Below are 18,858 nucleotides of genomic sequence, written 5' to 3'. Positions count from 1 at the left end.
ATCCTTTTACAGTTCTTGTACTTGCCATTAACTCTTCCTCAAATAGGTTTTCCCCCCTCTCTACTTAGCAAGTTCATACTCATCCTGAGGACACAGTTCAAATATCCCTGAGGGACGGTCACTATTAGTTGCTCTCCTTTCAAAGTTCAAAGCAACTTTCTACCTACCTCCACTTTGGCATGTACCTCATGATAAGGTAGCTGCTTGTCTTTGTGTGTCTTTTCCAGTAGAAATAAATCCCCAAGGGTGGGGCTCCTGCTGCACAGTGTCTCAGTAGATGACCAATGAGATAAAAGGTTGTAAGCCTGATTCAGACAAGACTGCAGGATTGTTGGCTAAGGCAATGGTAATCTGGACAAGGTGATGGAGGCAATGAGAAATAGCAGGATCTGCTCACAGGTCCTAGGGGATATGAGGAAAGGGTACAAGTTAATGATGATGCCCAGACCTCTGGCCTAACAACTGGGTTGATAGTGGTCTATTTCTTGCTGCAGAGACTACAGTGGGGAGGGTTTAGCACACAAAATCAAGAGTTCAAAAATAACCATGGATTCTCAGTTAATAGGTTGAGTAGGCCATTGGCTATAGAATGGGTGAGGAGAGGTATGTGATAGGAACAGGTCAAGGTTTGAAATATGAATTGCAGGTTCAAAGCCAAATAGGAGGTTTTAAAAGCCAGAGTGCTGGATAGTATCACCAAAGAAAAAAATGAGAAAATATGCAACTGAGAGATGTGAGGCCCTAAAGCTGGAAAACTCTAACCTGATGAAAGAAAGAAGTTATCAGCAAGAATGATGTGCAGATTTACATTTCTGATATGCAAAGAAGTCAATAAATAAAATATATCAAATTTTCCTAAGCTGAGGATATCAATTTTTTAATGTTTTCTCTATTTCTTTCATTATTATGTTACTTATTTATTTAACATTTTTTTAAAATTACAAGAATCAGTGGTTTTCCCAATGTATTTCACAGAGAATACTTTCTTTCCAGTAAGCATCATTTTTCTCATTTATTGTGATATTTTAGCTACCAAAACATCCTTCTTCAACCAAATGTGCCAAATTCATAGACAGGAAAAGCAGTCATGTGATTTTCTAACACCACCTGTGAACATTCATTAGCAAACCACTATTCTGCCTATAACTGCATTCACTCTCCCATTCCCAAAAAGCAACAGAAAATAGCCTTCTGTGGAATTTTACTTATACTACCCCCTTTATAGTTTGTTGTTATGATCTGTTTGTGCACTTCCCTTTGAACAGAGAAAGCTTGTCAAAAGAATATTAATCAGTTTTCCCTTTGCTATGGAGATTTGAAAGGCTCTGTGATTAATGAATGGTATTTGCTTACCAGTAATGTCCATTACTGTCAATGAAAGATCCTAACTTTGCTTCCTCATATGAGAAAAACTCATGGAATCTGGAAAAGTCTTGGAACCTGGCTGCAAAAAAACACATCTTTGAGTTGGTAAAGTAAAACTTATTTTATCAATCCCCCAACAGTTAATTCATACTGAGAAGAATCCATTCTTGCCCTCCCTTTTCAGATGCAGGTTATAAAGACTGAATTACGATTATTGGTTTGAGTTCCTATCACATGCCTCTCCTCACCCATTAAACAGTTAACATTATCTGAGGACTTATGGGTACCTCTGCTGGAATGAGCTGATCTCTTTCTTCTCCAGAATGGCTAACACTAAGTGAAAGGACAGAATCAGTAGTCAAGAGCTATGTTTGAAGATATAGGGTCAAAAGTTGAAAAGTAGTCATTGTCCATTAGATGGAAAGTGATTTAATAAAATTGATATATATTTGGCTATTGTGTAGCCATTAAAATCATTTATATCCTCTGCTACCCAGATTATGGTTTCTAAATACCACTGACCATTTATTTATTTTTTTAAACTTTTCTGAAAGTCAAATTTTATTTTTTTTGTACATATTTTCTTATTTTTTTGTATTGGAGTTCAATTTGCCAACATCTAGCATGACACCCAGTGCTCATCCTGTCAAGTGCCCCCTTCAGTGCCCATCACCCAGTCACCCCAACCCCACCCACCTCCCTTTCCACTACCCCTTGTTCGTTTCCCAGTTAGGTGTCTCTCATGTTCTGTCACCCTCACTGATATTTCCCACTCGTTTTCTCTCCTTTACCCTTTATTCCCTTTCACTATTTTTTATATTCCCCAAATGAATGAGACCACATAATGTCTGTCCTTCTCCGATTGACTTACTTCACTCAGCATAATACCCTCCAGTTCCATCCACACTGAAACAAATGGTGAGTATTTGTCATTTCTAATGGCTGAGTAATGTTCCACTGTATACATATACCACCACTGACCATTTAAAAAATAATAATAAACCAGGGCTTCTAACTCCAGAGCAGGAAACAGACAAAATAAATCTGGAACATTTTATACCAGAAAGTAAACAGCACTAAAACACCGATAGAATCATGTCCAAAAGACACAGAGGCTGGCTTAAATGATCCTCCACTGGCCAAAGAAGGTACCATTTGAGCATTAGAATAAGAACTGCAATGACTGAAGCCTAGCATGCATTTATATCAGTCCATGGTAACAATTATTTTTAAAACTTCACTGACCATGTTTAGAGTATGCTAACTCATTGTTTTTAAAGTTGGGAAATAAAAAGGAAGAATTGAATATTTCTCCAGCCTTTCCATGGTCTTCAAGGTAACCCAAAATTATACCCAAAGTTGACAAAGGGATATATCTTTTTTGCAGAAATATTCAAGATGCTAAAAAAAATTTTTTTAAGATAAAATCAGAACAGAATCATTTTTCAACCCTTAATGAACTAATGGACATAAGTAACAATCATCAACAGGCTGCTAAAATTACAAAAAGAGAGACACCCAGACATTCTATACCCACTAATGGAAATATACAGCACCTCTGATAAAATTCTTTTGAAAAAAATTTGAATCTGAAACTAGATCAAGCCCCTAGAACAATCAGTTTATAGAAAAAGTGGGCACAATGCAAGACATTAAGTTATACCACATGAATGTAATCAACCAAATCCAGACTTAAAATTCTGTAGCAATGTTACTCAAAGTGTGATCCATTGACAATGTAGTCCACAAACTCCTTATCACTGACCCATGATAAGTACAGAAATTGGGAGTAAGCATTTAGAAATGTTTATAGTAATTTAACATTGTAATTTAACATCTAATCCCCTGGTCAGTGGACTTATCTCATTGAATAGAGTAGAGATCTATTCAGGTCACCCAAACTCATATCTAATTCATGTGATGAATTACATGTACTATGAGCTATTTGTTAGTCCAGAGCAATAGGACCATGCTACAGTTAAATCCTAGTCTAAGTGTAATTGGTCAACTGTGAACCAAAAGTGTATAAAATCTGGAATCTATCAGAAGAAATAGATAAAAAAGATAATTTAGGGTCAGGAAATAGATCAGTTGCTTGCCAAAGAATGGAGGTTAAGGTGAGGAGAGAAAAAAAATAACTTACCAAAAGTATAAGGACATTTTTGGAGGAAATTTTTGGATTAATATAGTCATTACGTTGACTATGTGGATTATTCACAAATATACACATATCAAACTCTCAAATTGTGTTCTTTAACTATGTGCAGCTTATTTTAAATAAATTATGCCTCATTTTTTAAAAAGAAAAAACAAAAAGTTTAGGGATATCTTGCTTCTCCTTAGGATTTAGAAAACTACCAAAAATATCACTCCCACTTTAACATGAAAAAAGCTGAATAATCTAAAAAGCATAACTGTTCTTGAACCCATCATAAAACTGTGGTAACTAGGCAACCAAGTGAACTATTTTCCATGAGTGACTAGTCCTTCTGAGGAAGTATGAGACATATGAACTGTTCATATTTGACAGAACCCAGTAGGAAGGGGTGGGCACCATACAGGCCTAAAAGAAGACATTGTATAGATTTTAATGAATTCTTAAAGGTCAAGTGTGAACTAGCATGTCACTGTGGAGTAGTTGGGAGCTTCAGACATAAAGGAAGTTTTCAGTTTCTGATAAGTTATTTTCTGTAAGTTTTATTTTTGTAATTGTGCATATATAGCATCATTGAATCAATCTGTTGAAGAACTCAGTTGCTGGAAACACACAAAATGTTTGAATTGCTCTTAAAATATAGAAAACATTTTATACTCTTTCTGTTATAAATTAAAAAGAAAAAAAGAAAAAAGAAAAAAAGAAAGAAAATTTCCCCATTAAAACAAATCTTTCTCATAAGAGAAAGACTGGGAGAAAAACAGGAAACTGAAAGCCCTCTTGGTTCAGGCATCAGGAGCTAATCAAGGAGAGCAAAAGGATAAGCACAAAACCTTACCTTCATTCCCAAACCTTACTCTCCTATGAATTAAAAGTCTTAAGCCAATGGGAAAAGGGCAGTAATCCCTTTGACCACAAGGGCATAGACAAAGATCCATGGTTTCTGGGAGGGAAACAGAAGCAAAATATGTCTGCCTTTGGGGAAGGGATAGAAAATTCTTTTCCAGAGCAAAGTCAAAGGTCCCTTGCTGCTGGAGGAAGGGTAGAATCAAAACCCTCTACCTCAGGGGTTCAGAATCTTACACTGATACAAAGCAGAAGACCTTTGTTTTTTTTTTTGTTTGTTTTTAAACCACTGAGGAAGGATTAATATAGTTTCCCACTCAAGACCAACTATAAATACAAGAGTTATTGTGCTGGCACATGTCTACCTATCAGTTCCCCTGGTTAAAATGGCCATATTTGCAGTATTGGCCAGTTTCCTTGATATAAACATTCTAGCCATCACCTCTTTCAAATTATCACATGACAGCACTGAATATGGAGTGGGAAAGAGTACAACTGGTTCTCATGAGATTGTATAAGATAGTTCTAATATATTGCTGAATGCAAAAACTTTCAGAGACTTCCTTCTACCCTCCCACCATGCTTCAGGTGTGCAGAAATAACACCGATAATTCAGAAGCAGGAGTGCTGAGAAAAAAACCCATAATGCTAAATACAAAATAAGAGCAACCTATCACAAAAATTTGAAGACTTAGATGCTCTAAAGGTAACAATAGCAACAACACAACTCAAATGCAGATCGAATCCTAACTATATCGGCTCAACCCCTTGTACTAACAGCCTGACAAAATGGTGTAACAATTTCCAGGTATAAATACTATTACCTCAACTCATATACATAATACCTAACATTCAGTCAAAAATTACATGACATACAAGTAAATAAGGAGAATCAACACATTGTTAAGAGCAAAGCAATCAACAGACCAAATGTTAGAACTACTGAATGTGAATTTTAAAACAACTGTGATTAATATATTAATAGATCCACTAGAAAATTAGATGACGTATATAAGTAGGAGGTTTCTACAGGAAGATACAAACTATGAGAAAGTCAAGAGGAAATGCTAGAAATAACACTTGATATCAGAAATAAAGAATTCCTTTAGAAGACTTATCAATTGAGTAGACACAGCTGCAGAAAGACTTAGTGGACTTGAAAATAGTACAATGGAAATTATACAAATTATGACAAAAGAGAAAAAAAGACTAAAAAACCTCAGAACACCCAAGAGGTGTGGGCATTTTTTTAAAAGACTGATTTATTTACTTTAGAGAGTGTGTGCAGGCAGGAGGAGGGGCAAAGGGAGAGGGAGAGAAATCCTCAAGCACACTCCCTACTGAGCAGGGGTGACTCAATCACAGGACCCTGAGACCATGACCTGAGCCTAAAACAAGAGTCAAACACTCAACTAACTGAGGCACCCAGGTGCACCACTGTGGAGTATCCGCCTGAGTGACTCAGTCAATTAAGTGTCTGACTTCAGCTCAGGTCATGATCTCATGGTCCTGGTCCCCACTCAGCACGAAGTCTGCTTCTTCTTTTGCCCCTACTCCTGCTTGTGTTCCCTCACTCTCTCAAATGAATAAAATCCTTAGGGATTCCTGGGTGGCACAGCAGGTGAGCGTCTGCTTATGGTTCAGGGCGTGGTCTCAGGTATGGGGATCGAGTCCCTCATTGGGTTCCCTGTGGGGAGCCTGCTTCTCCCTCTTCCTATGTCTCTGCCTCTCTCTGTGTGTCTCTCATGATTAAATAAATAAAGTCTTTAAAAAAAAATCTTTGAAAAAAAAAAAGAGATCTATCACATTAGAATTCCAAAGAGAAAAGATAGAACATATCAGAAGAAATATTACAAGTGATAATAGCTAAATGTTTTCCAATGATAACATATGAGATCAAATGACAGATCCAAGAAGCTTGGAGAACCACACACAGGATTAAAATAAAATCACCCCCCACAAACCCACACACAGAGAGCCTCAGACATACCATAGTCAGATTTTTAAAAAACCAAAAATAGGAGAAGATCTTCAAGGCAGCCAGAGAACTGAGGGGAAAAAAAGAAACAATGTGTACAGAGGGGAATACAGGAAATAGACATATGAATTATAGCAGACTTCTCATCAGAATCATACAAATCAGAATACATGGTGGATATCTCTAAAGTACTGAAAATAAACTATCATCTGAGAAGTCTGTATCACATGAAAATGTCTTTTTAAATGAAGACAAAATGCTTTTTTACATAAGGAAAAACTGAGGTCGTTCATTTCCTGCAGATAAGCACTACACAAACTGTTAAAGTTTATTCAGGTGAAAGAAAAATGGAATTATTTAGAAACTTGGATTTACACAAAGAAATGAATGGCACTGGAAATGATAAAAATGAAAGTATAAAAAATAGTTTTCCTTAATTTTAATCTAAAAGATAATTGACTGGCTAAAGCAAAAACAGTAACAATATATTGCTGGACATATATGTAAAAAAATCCTGCATGACAACAATAGCACAAAGTATGGAAGGGAGGAACTGAAAATATACTGCTGAAAGGTTCTAATACTATACATGAAGTGGTATAATATTGTTTGGGGTAGGTTATGATAAATTAAAAATGTATATTAAAAGCTGTTAGGAAACTACTAAAAATATAAAAAAGAGGCATAACTAAAAAGCCAACAGTGGAGATAAAATGGATGCATAGAAAGCATTTAATTATTTCAAAAGAAAACAAGAAAAGAAGAAAAATGTAAATAAAGATTGGGCAAACAGAACACAAGAAAAATTATAGATTTAAAGTTAACCATATCAATAATTACATTAAATGTAAATGGTTAACTATCTCAAAAATTAGAGATTATCAGATTGAATAAAAAATTATGTAAATATAACTGTAATTTTAAGGATAAAGTAGAAACCAGAGATATGTTAATTGAATGAAAGAAGAGATTTTAAAACGATTTCAGCCAGCTCAGGATATTCATTTTTAATTCATTCAAAGTGAAGCAAATGAAGCTGTATTTTCAAAATTTGTCCTTAATCCATTGTCAGTACCTAGTTCTGCTTTCTCTGATATAGGTGTTATTGTTATTACAACAAAACATGGGACGCCTGAGTGGCTCAGTGGTTGAGCATATGCCTTTGGCCCAGGGCGTGATCCTGGGGTCCCGGGATCAAGTCCCACATCGGGCTCCCTGCATGGAGCCTGCTTCTCCCTCTGCCTATGTCTCTGCCTCTCACTGTGTGTGTGTGTGTCTCATAAATAAATAAATAAAATCTTAAAAAAAAAAAAAAACAGTGAAAAGTCCACATGTACATTATCATCTGTAGGTGATGTTGTCATCAATCCAACCTAGAGTAACTATACTTACAAGCAAGAAGAAAGTTCTTTATCACATAAAACTTTAAATAGTGATATTTATGGTATTTGTACAAAATCAAAGTGTTTATATAAGTGCTTAATGTGGGAAATTGTGACTTTACTCATTAGTTTCATTTAGTGACAATTGTTTATGGACGAAATTTATGAATATAATTGAAATGTTATTAATCACATATAATTTCCTCTTTTTTGAAGATTTTATTTCTTTATTTGTAAAAGAGAGATCACGAGCAGGAGGAGGATAAGAGGAACAAGCAGACTTTCTGCTGAGTGGGGAGCATGTCACGGGGCTTGATCCTAGGACCCTGAGATCACGACCTAAGCCAAAGTCTGACACTTAACAGACTGAGTCCCTCAGGTACCCCTAATCACACATAATTTCAATGAACAATGCATATGCTTTGAATAATTCTTTTCTTGTTGCCTAGGTTATATTTGTTGTGATTATATTCATTTGAAATGTAATTTTATGTCTATTGAGTCTGAAAAATTAGGGGTGGTATTTTCTGCATCTTTTTATTTTTCAAGTAATTAATTCTTTTCTTAAAAAAAGACTATATCTATTTTTTTGAGAGAGAAAGACAGAGATAGTGACAGAGAGCAGGAGTGGGGAGGAGAGGGAGAAGCAGGCTCCTCACTCTGCAGGGAGCCTTACAAGGTGCTCAATCCCAGGACCCCAGGATCATGACCTGAGCCAAAGGCTGATGCTTAACCAATTGAGCCCCCTAAGTAATTAATTCTTACGTATTATCCAACTATTGGCTGTGATTTATTAAAATTTAAAACAACAACAAAACCCTCATCCTTTACAGCACATAGTTTGAGATACACTGTCCTATATAACAAATAACCCAGTTTCTTCAACAAATAAAGAGCAAAAACTGGGAGATGGGCATTAAGGAGGGCATGTGATATGATGAGCACTGGGTGTTATACTATATATTGGCAAATTGAATTTAATTTTTAAAAAAAGAAAAAAGGAAGACAAAAAGACTAGGAGGGAAAGTCTATAAATTAAGAGAGACTTAAAACATGGATCAACAGATTGCAAGCTATGGTGCTTATTTGGAACTTGATTTAAACAAAAAAAAAGCTAAAAAATCCTGAGACAATTGAGGAAATGAGAAAAATCACTATTTTATTATTTTAAACATTTTCTGTTAATCCATTAAGTGTGATAGTGGATTATAAATACATTTTTGAATGTAACCCTTATATTTTAGAGATATATTCCAAAGTACTTACAGATGAGATAATATGTCTATAATTTGCTTCAAAATAATCACTAGGAAGGAGACAGGGAGTTACAAGTAGAAGTGAAGCAAAATTGGCCCTAAGTAATCATTGCAGATCCTGGATGATAGATACAGGAAGTCTTGTTATCCTGTTCTGCCTTTTGTGTGTATGTTTCCAATTTTCTAAATAAAAAGTTTAAAGAAATGAGATCTATACCAGATGACCAGGAAAGATTCCATGTTGTATCACAGTGTGTGATAAGAAAAGGGAGAAATGTCCTGACAATACACACCCACCGGGCCTTCTGGAATTGCATTCACCTGAGACACTCAGGTAGTGACAGGAAGCATCAGGACACTAGCAGGAGCATTCTGCAGCAGGGCCTGGGATCTAAGAAGGGAACATCAGACTCTCAGAGAGAAGCTGTGAGATGAGCAGCTGGGTGATTGGTAAGAGGTCCAACCCCTGCCCTAGCAGGACCAGAGGCTGATTGCCTTGCCACCAGTAAAGCGTGAAGGGACCTTGGACTATAGCCCTGCCTGCCACCTCAGCAGGCATCATTTGGAAGACGCCACGCCCCACCCACCCTTGGCACAAAATTTATTTTTAATAAAAAATTTTTAAAACTAAGCCATTAATCTCTTTTCATTATAGAAAAAAGAAAAACCCTTTGCTATTGGTAGTGAAGTAGAATGATGAAGAGTAAGGCTTTGGGGCTAGAGAGGCCTGGAATTGGGTCGGCCCAATTTTGTGACCTTTTAACCTCTGAGAACCTTTTTCCCTTATTTGTGAATTGCACGTAAATAAGAGTACTGTTGTGACAATAAAGAAACACGGTGCATGTAAAGTCTTTGGCACATACTAAATGTTCAGAAGAAGATGTCCAGTAGCTGATAATGCTGTTATCATTAGCAATGTCAGAAGCATGAGCTCATTAAAAGCAGAACCAGTGTTAACTGGATAGACGGAGAGCCATAGTTAAAAAAAATATATAAACATCACGCATTCAGTTGAAAATACAGTTTTGTGTCCAATGCATTTGGGTAAAACAATACAGTCTGGGATTGTTAGAAAATGGGCTTTATATCCCACAGACTTTTGGGGGAAGTCCAGCCATTCCACTAACCACTGATTTGTGGCCCCGGAAAATCTCAGCAAGTCTGCAGGAAACAGGATCAGTGACACACAAAACCAACGTGAACTTCTCTTCCCCCTGCATCTCTTTGGCTCAAATCTGACTTAGCATGGATATGAGGTGACCCTTACCCTCACCCACTCTCATCACAGGAAGACAAGACCCTTTCTCCCTGAAGTTTATCAGAAGAGAACCAAATGAGAAAAAGGAATGAAGTCAGCTGGTGAGTTGAAAACACACACGGATAAACGACAATTCTTTTTTTTTCTTTTGATTTTTAGTTTTCTTTTTTTGATAAATGACAACTCTTAATTTTCTTATGACAAGCAAAATCTTGTGTTCCGATGTTTGGTGAAATTTTAATATGTGCCTCTTAAAATTATGTGTTCACCCAAATGTTTCCAAATCCAAGGAAAATGTGAAAAAAAAAAAAAAAAGCAATCACTTCAATGCTTTGATTTCTTTATCCTAGAGACTGAATTATTTCCCAAAACTTCCACTTTGAAATGAGTAACTGGGAAGTGCCATCAATGAGCTGGGTAAGAGGGACAAAAAAGCTTAATCATCTGCAAAGATTGCCATAATTATACATGAAAAAAGCTAGAGACATCATCTTGATAATAGAATGATCTCTGCATTTTTACATGACTCGTTTATAATTATTATCATGCTAGAATATTATACTTTATCAATAATAGTATTATCATAACCAGAAATGGGAAGGAAAGGGTAAATATACATACACAAAGGCTGTAAACAGCTTTACTGCCTGATTCTTTTGGCCGCCTCCACAACATTAACGACTTTTTTAGACGTCATGCTTTTCTCCAGAAAATGTTCCGGCATTTGACAAATGCTAACACTTGTTTGCTAACAAGGGCAGATAATAAAATGAAACAATAAGCAGCCAATTAATTTAACAGAAAAACCCAGAAATATTAGTTCTTAGAATGTGTTGGGAGTTGCAGAATTTCTAGATGTACCTCTAGCTGACTTTCTCCTAACACAATCATTTCTAGTTGGCTGCAATTATGTATGTTAATATTAAATGGCATGCAGCCTGAAGCAGTTGGAAATCTTTAGACAGGGAGCTCACTTACGCAGGGAGCCACTGTACCTGCAAACTCTGGTAGGCTATTCCTCCTCCCTCGCCATCTGGCCCCCTTGTGGCCACAGGGTGGGAGTTTAAGAGAAGGAGAAGGAGAAAATGAAAGCAGAAAGCTGGTCCCTCCCCTCCTTACCTTCCCTCTTTTACCCTCCCTTCCACAACCTCCCACCCCCGCACCCCACACACCCCACACACCCCCCACACCCCCGCACAACTGAAAATGGGTGGAGAAAGAGCCCAGAATCAATGAAGGATAATGCAGGACTCCCCCTGGGGAGGGACATCCCTGTGTGGTGTCCTGACTCAGTGCGATGGAGTCTCAGGGCCCGGGGGAGGGGGGGTGTACACCCAGCCCTGCCACATATCACCACATCTTTGTTTTCGGTCCACTTTGATGGAGTCTTCTGCCCTCAACTTCATGCCAATGTCTCATAAAGTTTAATTTACAACCTAAGAAAATGAAAATCAATCACTACATCTGAAACCTTGACTAAACTATTCTAGTCTACTTAACATAATGAGCAACATATTTTCATGAGAAAAGCCAGACAATGTATTAAAATGACCTTAGAGATTTAAAGGGCATTAAAAATATAAAGGCTGCACTGGATTTTTTTTTTCTTTTAACTTCCCAAATGGAATTTGTTTTTCCCTGGAAAGGGAAAAAAAATTGTATGTTTTATAGCATGCAGGATCTCAAAATATATGAAAACTTTAAAGATCTACCAACAGTCTGGCCTGTATCTGATAAGTGAAAATAAACCAAGGAGAGCTTGTTCCACCATCTTTAGCCTCAGGCTGGACATGAACCCTCTCAAGGTCCGGATTTCTAAAACAAGTAGAGAAAATAAATAAATAAATAAATAAATAAATAAATAAATAAATAAATAAAAAAAACAAGTAGAGGATCTTTGTGCCAGATAGAGAATAGCACTCCTGCTTTGGAGTGACATACTGCTGTGGTGACAAATATCTGCTCCAAAAGTCACTCGCTGTGTAACTCTGAACAAGATCATAACCTCTCTGAGCCATAACTTCCTCATCTCTAAAGTGGGGGAAATAGGGGTGCTTGGGTGGCTCAGTTGGTTAAGTGACCGACTCTTGATCTCAGCTCAGGTCTTGATCTCAGGGTCATGAATTCAAGCCCCATGTTGGGCTTCATGGTGAGCCCACTTAAAAAAAAGGAGGGGATAATATCCCTATACCATGGTCCAGTGGAGAAGATTAAACAAAACACCATAATGTAAAGCATCCAGTGCAATTCCTGGCATCCTACAGAAACTCCATATAATGTTATAAAGAGGAGTGGTCAGGGTAGACACTGTCCCAATCTTAATTCCAATGTCCACTATAGGTTTTTCTTAGCTAGATTCCTGTTCAACTATGTGGGAGGTATCATTGCTCTGTCTTACTAGATTGTTGTGACAACCAATGAGAACACTTTATAATCCAGAGATTATTCTACTTTAGCTCTCAGCATTCATTAAATCCCAGAAAGCAAAGAAATAGCCCAGAAAAGGAAAGGATAGCCCAGTCCATGAAAACACAGTTCCCAAAATGACATATCTTAAAAATACAAATTGGGAGTAGTAGACAGTTACTGTTCCTACTAATTACTATAGTGGATCTATTTCCTCCATTTGTGGCTATACTATCATTTTGGAAATGGAGAATCAATTCAGAGGCAAATACGTTTATACAGGGCCAGATACTTTTTTTAATTATCAAATATATTGTATTTTTTTAAAAGTCACTTTTCATCAGTCCTCCAAAGAATAAATCTGGAAGCCAATTCAAAGCTAACTGTTCTTAGGGATCCAGCATCTCTTCTCTTGATTAGACAGCTGATAGAGAAATTAGGTCTGCTCAGGAAGAAATGGTCATTTAGCCCTGGACCTGATCTTAACACAAAGCATGTTCTTCCTTTTTATCAGTCCTGGCCACATTTTATCTCATTACAGCAACATTCAAATTTGTCTACACAACAGGAACTCAGTGGTTTCCACTCTTTTTTTTTTTTTTTTTTTGCTCTGGTGAAAATTCACTTTCAAATCTATGTATTTTTTTCCCCTTCTTATGAAGTTGGAAAAAACAGCTCTTCTTCCCTTAGTAGACGGAGGAAAAATCTCTTTGATGTCCAAAGTTTCATTTGTAATTCAGAAACCTCCTTGGCCTCAAGAGTAATTTTCAATTCAAAGAGAAACTTGCTTGATAGGGTTTTGCCTGCTTTTGTGTGTATGTTGGGAAGAGGGAGAAACTTTTTTAATAATGATCAAACACAGATATAAAACACTATAATTAGCTAATTCAACGCCATGCCATCCAAGTGATGCTAGCTTTGAATTTTCAACCTTCATAAGGCCATGTCTTCACGGTTTTACAAAATTACCCATTCTCACTCAAATATGCTGCCTTTGGTAACTATTGCTGCGTGATCAGTGAAATTAGTCGTGCCATTACTGTGGTTATTAACAGTAAAGCATGCTAATTGGCATGTGCAATCCAGAAATGTGTAGCCCACTTTATACAGGCACCAAAGGGGCAAAGAGCCACCTCCTGAGACAACCAGTGCAAAGTGTAGGAAGGCAGTGGAGGGAAGTGACTGGAGCCAGGACATCTCCCCAGCACATGTGCCTTTGTTTTACCTGCCAAGGGGAGTGGTGTACTTCCAGGGAGGAGCAGGGGCTGGCTCTGTACAAAAGCTCTCCCAGAGCAAGTCCCCCAGGCAAAGGATGGGGGTCAGGAGCAGGCATTTGCAGAAAGTGCACAGTGGACAAAAGCAAGATGCTGAGGGTTCTGGAATATATCAGCACATCAATTCTGAGGACAATTGATAACTGCAGGTAAAGAGACTAAGGATTCCCCCACACTGGGCTCTGAAAGCACCAAGAAAGCAGAGTTGATGGGATGCCTATGTGGCTCAGTGGTTGAGCATCTGCCTTTGGCTCAGGTCGTGATCCCAGAATTCTAGGATCAAGTCTGCATCAGGGTCCCTGGGGGATGCCTGCTTCTGCCTCTGTCTCTGCCTCTCTCTGTGCTCTCGCTGTGTCTCTCATGAATAAATAAATAAAATATTTTTAAAAAGAAAAAAAAGAAAGTAGAGTTGATTCAAACTCACAGTTGCAGCAGAGCAGACAACCAAAAGAGATTCCACAGACACATCTAACAGACTGATGAAAGCTGGAGTTCCCCCAGGGGACCGAGACAGACCTAAAGCCCCAGAGGGGACTAGAACTCAGGAGGGACTTGTGGTTGGTAACAGAACCAGCCCATACAGCATCAGTACTTGGGGGTCCAGTAGGTGCCACATTTGTGGACAGGGACTCCGCTAATTTTTTTGGAGTACATAATCAGAAAGCCCCCAAAATATATCACGTGTTGACAGAAATAAGCATCTGGACAACTGAGTCAGTATTTTGATGTCCCCAAAGCAGAGCACTTTTCAGAAGGGGTTGCAAATTAAGGACTTTGGGAAGATTGCCTAAGTTTTGCAGGCATTCCCATTAAAAGCTCCCTTCACGCTGTCATTGATGGTGGCAGTTGTGTCATTTGGGCCACCTGTACTCTCAACTAAGAGTCAGACAGGATTTATGGGAAATGATCTTTCTCATATGCTCCCTAGGAAAACGTATGTGTGGGGGACCTAAGCCCTTCTAGTGTGGAGACCCACACACACTGTGGAGGGGTGGCCAGGGGCAGCACACACCAGTACATAGCCCCAGCCCCACTCCGTGATGGGTGCCAATGGTCCCTGCTCCATCTGCACCCTGACAGATGACACAAAGACAAGGACACAGGCTGAGGCTGGTACAGTTTAGGAGGATACAAGGGAGGTTTCATCATGGATCCAGCATGTGCCCATGAATGGACCTCAATCAACCCAGGAGACTTTGATGTGCCACCAGGCTCAAAACCCTCATCAACCTGGAATGAGCCAGAGGAGACACAAAGCAAAACAGAGCAGAGCTGTGAGGGAGGATAAATATAACAGGAGACAGAATCCAAATCCCCAAATGGGCATCCATGTGGACTGTCAAAATTACACACAATGAAGTCTGAATGGTAAATATCGAGATCTTCACTAGAATGTGAAAAGCTGGGCCACAGTCAAGGTAGGGAGGGAAGGAATGGGGTTTCCAGGAAGACATGTGAAAAGACTCAGGATTTCCTGATATGAGTGAGCTAAAATCTAATCATGCATCTGCTGCCTACGGGGGCCTCCCACTGGCTTTCACAGAAGGCAGAAGCCTTTTGTGGGTTCCAAGGCCCTTCCAAGACCAGGCTGGCTCCAGTGTGTGGCCTCATGCTAATCTTCTCCCACCTTGCTCTCAGATCCAGTTATATTTATCCTTTCCTTCAGCATGCCTCACTCTTCTGCACCTCAGGGCCTTTGCACATACTATCCTGGTGAGAAACATTCACCAGGTCTCTCTTCCTCCTCGCACTTCACCAGGTCCCAGTTTGACCAGTCTTCCTCAAGGGTCTTCCACCTCCCACAGAACCAGATCCAAACCCATGCCCTATAATCCCATCACTGCCCAGCTCTCTTCTTCCCTAATACCCATGACTGGGATTCCTCCATCCATGTGGATCCTCCTCATCACACTGAGGAGCCCATGTGGGCAGGGGCCATGTTTGTCTAGCTCATCCCAGCACATCACAGGACTCAACCAATAGTGAACAGAAACTGATGATGATGGTTAGTGTGATACAACTGCTGAAGAAACCAAGATGGGTCTTGAGAGACATTAGAAAAGGTGTATGTTCTATGACAAAGGAGGTCCCAGATCACACACAAGGGTTCATGTTGGATGCCAGACAAAAATGGTTAAGGTGGGGAAGGAACTCAAAACCAGACCCTCCAAAGAACATTAAAACGCACTGAACACATTGAAGTCGGAAACAAGACAGGGAAATGATGGCCACTGGATGCAAATATCTGAAGGGTTCTTCTACGACACTGGGAGTTGTTTCCTTGCAGAGAGAAGTACAGGTGCGAGGTACTGGAAAAACACTTGGGGCTCCCTGCTGCTGTAAGTGTTCAATCTGAGTCTTCCAATCACTTGGCAAAGTTCCCAGGCTATGAGACATTTCCTCTCTCTTCCAACCTGGGGGGTGTAGTCTGTGCATCATCATTCCACTGCTCTGGGAATTCCATTCTGGACCTCAGGACTTTATCAGCTAGCCAAGAAGGCCACAGCAAGTGCTGCCTGCCATGCTCTCTGAGCTGGTGCATCTGGGTGGCAGTGACTGGGGGCTTATGGTCATGAAGCTAAAGTAGGAACTGACCACTCAAAACTATTCTCACGCTTAGAGGGAACATTTCCTAAAATGGCCCATTCGTACCTGGTTTCCGGAACTTCCTTTTCAGGAAGAAAAGGATCAACTGGAACCAAATCCTTAACCAAAACACGTATCCACATTTGATGGGTCATTTGGGTAAACTGTTTCATCACCTTTCGGCCTGTGAAGCTGTGGACTCACAGTGACATCATCAGAAGGAGGCAGAAACCCAAGAATGCGCTCATTTTCAAATCACGGGAACGGTCCCTGTGGTTTCCCTACCTCTGCCCAGAAGACTGGGAGCACTAGAAATCTTCTTTTTTTTTTTTTTTAAGATTTTATTTATTTATTCATGAGAGTCACAGAGAGAGAGGCAGAGACACAGGCAGAGGGAAAAGCGGGCTCCCTCTGGAGAACCTGATGCAGGACTGGATCCCAGGACCCTGGGGTCATGACCTGAGCCAAAGGCAGACGCTCAACCACTGAGCTCCCCAGATGTCCCTCATATTTTAATTCTAGAACCACATTCCCAAAGGTTCAGCATTTTCTGCTCCTCCATTCTGACCCTGGAGATTGTCGGTCGCCTTCTCTATTCATTTTGTCCTAGGGCCGGCGTGCCAGGCCACCCTTCCGGAAAGCCCGCGCACCCCACCCAGGATATGTTCCCACTCTCTCCCCCCTCTCCCCAAAGTGTGAAGAGGGTACACGCGACTCTAAGATCCATTTCTCCCTTTCCCGCCTCCAAGTACCTTCACCCCCGTCTGCAACGGCCCCTAATGTACACCTCCATTCGATTTTTCCTTACCCAGCTTGAAACCCTCATTCTAATTACCGTTTCAGTTTTCTTATATTTCTCCCTTGAGATGTCTCAATTAGTGTACTTTTTCATGCCGCCTGTCACCTCGGAGCTGCAAGGTGGTTCTAACGCCAACGGAAACCAGGCAGAAAATAAATGAGGAGCCGTTCTGGGCGGCCGGGCCGAAGGTGGGGTTACTTTACACACTAGCGCACCTTTAATTGATGATAAATGGACAGGAAAGTAGCCTTATTAATACAGCAGCCCTGATTCGGTTGGCATGCAGTGTCCTTTCATTACTCAAAGGTACAGGAGAGGCAGACCACGCTCGGTCCTGGGCAAGGAAGTTCCATTCGGAGAAGGAGAGAGCATGAGGCTAATTAACATAGTTCTGGTCAAAGTCGGAAATTAACTCGCCTCTTTAGGACCACAGCTAAAAATGCCATTTGTCTTCTCTGTAATTACACTTATAGGTAATTATACCCTATTGCAGCATACAGCAAGCTAAATGGAGGTAGGGCTTTCTCTCCCTATCACATAACTCTTGTTATTCCAGCCCTGTCAAAAGACTAAACAAAAATAAAGGTGCCTGCCACAGTATATTTCTTCCATTAATGAGTGCTTTGTTATCTTAAGGCTTCTCTAGAAAGCAGTGATTGTGCGCAGTTTATCCCTTCACTCCTCCTGGGAATCCAGGGGACTTATCCAAACCCTTTGGAATTTAGAAACACACAGAAGGTAAGTTGGACTTTAAAGCCTTTCCCACTAATATCTGCTTTGGTCTATCAATGCAAGTGCGAAGGACAAGGACCAGGCAGCCACCTTTCCCTTTTCTCCTTGGCTATGCAGTATTGAGGTCTTGCTGCATCAGGTACATGGCATCTGTACCTGAAACCAGCGTACAACGCCTCCCTGTCACCTTAGCTCCCTTCTATTACTGTTGTCTTTCTATGGATCTTCCAGGGGCCAGAGAAATTAAGAACGTGCACACAGAGGAGTGGCATCTAGCCCCATTCTGGCTGGTGATGTACACCTGTCCATCCCATCTAAGACCCCAGCATGGGGCTTGCCCTCATGGGACCCCTGCCCTTGGCTGGCCACTTCCCACTCCCCACACCCCGTGCAGCAGAGCCCGAGAACTCCATGCATCCCTCAAGGATGTGGTGGGATCCTCAACCAGTCCCAGAAGTTAGTCCCTCAAGACTCTACAAGGTATAGTTTCTGGAGGCAAGTCCTCTGAAGACTCCAGGATGGGCAAAGGTTAACTGGGGAGCTCCCACCTGCATCTCTTTCACTATTTTACCCTCTTGCCTCTTTGGTTTCATGTGATCAGGTTGTCTTCCTCCCACTCACCTGCAGCCAATCCTACCCAGCTCCCTTTTGGCCTCCTCCAGACCTTTGCAAATTCAGTCCACTGCTAGCCAAGTTTTCAATGAATGAGCAAATCTGACGCTTCTAAATCCCCACTTGCCTTGCATACTGCTCTGAAGCCACACTGCAGCCCAGAGGTGGCATTTTCTTGCCTCCGACTTCCATCTCGCTGAGCTGAGTGA

This window comes from Canis lupus, chromosome 3 (assembly GCF_003254725.2).
Source record: "Canis lupus dingo isolate Sandy chromosome 3, ASM325472v2, whole genome shotgun sequence".
Classification (NCBI taxonomy): Eukaryota; Metazoa; Chordata; class Mammalia; order Carnivora; family Canidae; genus Canis; species Canis lupus.
This window is presented reverse-complemented; position numbering follows the sequence as displayed.